The sequence below is a fragment of the Leptonychotes weddellii genome, chromosome 8 (assembly GCF_054177405.1).
Source record: "Leptonychotes weddellii isolate Sample4059 chromosome 8, ASM5417740v2, whole genome shotgun sequence".
NCBI classification, from domain to species: Eukaryota; Metazoa; Chordata; class Mammalia; order Carnivora; family Phocidae; genus Leptonychotes; species Leptonychotes weddellii.
The window spans coordinates 108,395,769-108,400,524 of record NC_138376.1 but is presented as its reverse complement, the minus strand read 5'-3'; positions in this window follow the sequence as shown (position 1 = coordinate 108,400,524).

The following is a 4,756-nucleotide window of genomic DNA, read 5'->3' as shown; positions in this document are numbered from 1 at the left end:
AGGCTGTTCATGTTGTAAGGAAAAGAGCAATGATTTCCAGTCACTTTACATATAATAATTGAAACCAGAAGACTACTTTTCTATGTTTTGACCATTTTAATTTCTTTTGGTAATTCTCATGTTCTTATATGCTTAGTCTATTTTTATAATATTTTATATTCATAGAAGATGTGTTTATGGAGCATTTGGGTATACTAAAATTCTACCTGTTTTTTGTATCTTAAAGTAATTTCCTTATCTATAATGCTAGATGGAAATGTGTCCCAATTTATATTTGACTATTTTAATAGTTGTATTGTGGCATAATTTGCATACATTAAAATTCCCACAGTGTAGGCGTATAGTTATATGAATTTGAGTTATTGTACATAGTCATGTAATCTTCATCACAATCAAGATATAGAAATATCCAATCACCCTAAACATTCCTCTGACACTTTCGAATTCACCCCTTCTCTGACCTCTAGCCCTAGATAGTTACTGATTGGCTTTATGTCACTAGACTTTTGCCTTATCTGTAAATTCATATGAATGGACCATACAGAATGTAGTCTTCTGTGTTTGACTTCTTTCACTTAGCATGATGGTTTTGAGATTCATTTGCCTTTTCTTTCACCCACCATATCCAATCCATCAGCAAATCCAGTTGGTTCTACACCTCTGAAAAATATATTTACTATCTATCCACTTCTCTAATTCACTTCTAGCAGCCTAGTCTTCCTAGAAAATTGTGTAGCCTCCCAACTGGTATCTTTGTGTCAACTTTTATTCTGATCAGCAAAATATCTATTCTCTCTCCTTTACCCTAGACTCCAATCCTCCAAACAACAGCCAGATTATTATTTTTCTTTTTTTACAGCAAATAAGTTTATGTCACTCTGTCACTTTCTGGTTTACTTGGGAAAAGATTGAAATAATTAATCATATGCTTTCTATTGGCTTCGACAAACACGTGCCATATTCCTTTAAGTTATATCAACTTTTCTAATCCACACTTTTGACGCTCCAACACCAAGCTCTTTCTAGTATTTCCTCTGCTTAAAGAAAAGATATTTTCTTCCTCAGCTATTTGATAGCTGATTTATTCCACCCTCAGGACTCAGTTGTCCTTCTGTAGACAGTCTGGTTATCCTTAGTAAAACAGCACCATCTAGCCCATTTATTTTACCACCATATCCTGCTTATGTGTTTCATAGTAATTAATATAATCTATAGTTCATTTGTTCACTTATTAGTGTAAGTTTTTATTTTAGTACCCCTCCATGAATACAATGTAAGTTCCATGAGGGCATGTTGGGTTCCCAGTTGCATGAGGACTAGTACGTAATAAACAGTTATGATTGCCAATACACATGTTGGTAGCCATGCCATTATGAGCCCACTCTCCTATTGAATGGGGTTAACCTGTATAATTAAGAGGGACTTAGACTGTATTTGCACAATAAAATAAGTTTCAATAAATCTTAGAGCATTCAAGTAATACAAAATATATTCTCTAACTATAGTATAATTAATTAGAAGTCAATACCAGAAAGATCTCTGGAAAATGTGCAAATATTAGAAACTAAATGACACACTTCTAAAGAATCCATGGATTAAAGAGGTAATCAAAAAGGGAATTATAAGAAATTTGAACTGAATGTAAATGAAAACACAACATATCAAAAGCAATACTTAGAGGGATAATTTATAGCACTAACAGCCTATATTAGGAAATAAAAAAGGTAATTACTTCAGTCTGAATCACAAGGAATGAGAAAAAGAAGTTAAACCGAAAATAAGAAAGAAAATAAATAGAACAAAAATCAATGATATGGAAAATGGATTAACAATAGGAAAATATGAAACCAAATAGATTCCCTGAGAAGATCAATAAATTTATAATGCTTAAATTAGAAGGATCAGGAAAAAAATAGAGAAGACTCATATTATCAACAGCAAGAATTAGAGAAATAATATAACTAAGACTCTGCAGTTATTAAAGTTAATAGATGAATATTGTAAATAATCTTATGCCAACAAATATGAAAATATGGAATAAATGGATACATTTCTTTAAAAAAACAAACCACCAAAGCAATCTCAAAAAGAAATAGATACTTTTATCAGTAAAGTAATTGAATTTGTTATTAAAAAATTTCCAAAAGGAAAAATCCAGGGCTAATTGGTTTTACTGGAAAATTCAATCAAACATTAAAAGAAGATACAGTAGCAATTCTGAACAAACTCTTCCAGAAATGGTAAGAGAAGAAAATACTTCCCAACTTATTCTGTGAAGCCAGAATCATTCTGTTACTAAAAGGAGACAAAGGTATCAAAAGAAACTATAGGTGAAGACTCCTCATGAAGCAAAAATTATCAAATAAATGTTATCAAATCAAACCCAACAATAATAAAAATGATAATATATTGTAATCAAGTGGAGAAAAGTACAGTTGGTTTAACATTCAAAAAGCAATCAATCGTTCTCCATATTAACAAATTATAATTTCAGAAATAATCATCTCAATAGAAGCAGAAAAAGTATGTCACAAAAGTTAACATTGACTCCTGTTAATATTTTCTGGAAATTAAGAGATAGAATGGAGATCTCTCATCCTGATAAAAGGCTTTCACGAAAAAAATATAATTGTGAATAACTGAATGCTTTTACTCTAAAATCAGAAACAAAAAAGCATATCTGATTTCACTACCTCTTTTCAACACTGTACTGGAGATTGTAGACAGTTAAATAAGGTAAAAAAGGAAAATAGAATTCATGCAGGTTTTACAGGAATTATCTTTATTTGAAGACTACATGTTCATACATGCAGAAAATACAATGGAACCTAAAAGTTACCAAAAATAATAAGGAAGTTTAGCAAGTTACAGGATATAAGATCAACATACATAAATAAATTAAACTTCAATTTACTATCAAAGAATAATCAGAAACTGAAATACAAAGTAATGGTACTTAAATAACATTAAAAACAGGAAATAATTAGGGATAAGTCTGGCAAAAGATGTGTCAGACCTATTTACTGAAAACTAAAAATCATTACCATTAGAATTTTAAAGATTTTATTTATTTATTTATTTATTTATTATTAATTAATTAATTAATTTATTTATTTATTTATTTATGAGAGAGAGAGAGCTCACTCAAGCAGGGGCAGGGGCAAAAGGAGGACAGAGAATCTCAAGCCAACTCCCTGCTGAATGTGGAACCCTATGAGGAGGGACTGGATCTCAGGACTCTGAGATCATGACCTGAGCTGAAATCAAGAGTCGGACGCAACCAAGTGAGCCACCCACATGCCCCATTGCCATTAGAATTTTAAAGGAGGCCTAAATATGGGAATTGGTCAGATGTCTCAATATTGTTAAGATGACAAATCTTTCTGGGCGCCTGGGTGGTTCAGTTGGTTAAGCGACTGCCTTCGGCTCAGGTCATGATCCTGGAGTCCTGGGATCGAGTCCCACATCAGGCTCCCTGCTCGGCGGGGAGTCTGCTTCTCCCTCTGACCGTCCCCCCTCTCGTGCTCTCTCATTCTCTCTCTCTCTCTCAAATAAATAAATAAAATCTTTAAAAAAATAGATGACAAATCTTTCAAAATTGATCTGTATATATATATTACAGGCAATGTTAATCAAAATTTCATCAGAGTAACTAATGAACTATTAACTATTGATATAACATGGTGAATCTTAAAATAATTAAATGACATGGAAGGAGCCAGACAGAGAAGAATATATATTCTATGATTCTATTTACATAAAATTCTGGAAAATAGAAACTAATAGATGGAGACAGTTTAGTAATAACCTTGGAATGGAAGTGGGTGGGGAGGAAAAAGAGGGAGACATTAAAAAGAGCCAGGAGGAAACTTCTAGCAGTAATGGATATGTTCATTATCTTGTTTGTGATGATGGCTTCATGGTTGTACACGTGTCAAAACTTACCTAAGTGTACAGTTTAAAAATGTCTAGTATACTCTATTTCAATGAGATGACAAGCTGTTTAAGAAAAAAACTGAAAGTAAATGTTTCCCTTTATTCTTTTCCTCATTCATACAAATCTCCCTGAAATAACCATGGTTGTTTCGTCCCATTTTTTCATATATTTAATAAATCTATATAAATAATTTTGTGTACACACATATATACGCACATGTATATGTATTTATAAAATGTCTCTTATTATTTCCAAATTTTAAGAAAAAAAATTAATGTGAAATAGAAGAACATTGCCAAGAGCTAGATATACTTCTGAATGTCTGTATGGTAAGAAGTCACCAACTGTAGAGCATTATGTACAGACACAGACTTACGCTGAGATCATTCCCTCTGAATTTCAGGATAATGAACATACACAAAAGAAGCCAAAACCCTAGGAAAGTTTTGGGTGAGCAGGAAAAAAGTTTACTTTCCATGGAATGAAAAGCAGATGCTGTCATGCTGCATTAGTACTGACACTAGATGACAAAGAAGCAACACCTTTGAAGCCCGGTGGGATAGGTATTTTGAATATATAATTAGAAATTCATCCACACAAGTTTTCAAGTGTGCCCTCTCTCTTTTTTTTTTTTTTAAGATTTTATTTATTTATTTGAGACAGAGAGAATGAGAGAGAGAGAGCACATGAGATGGGGGAGGGTCAGAGGCAGAAGCAGGCTCCCTGCCGAGCAGGGAGCCCGATGCGGGACTCGATCCAGGGACTCCAGGATCATGACCTGAGCCGAAGGCAGTCGCTTAACCAACTGAGCCACCCAGG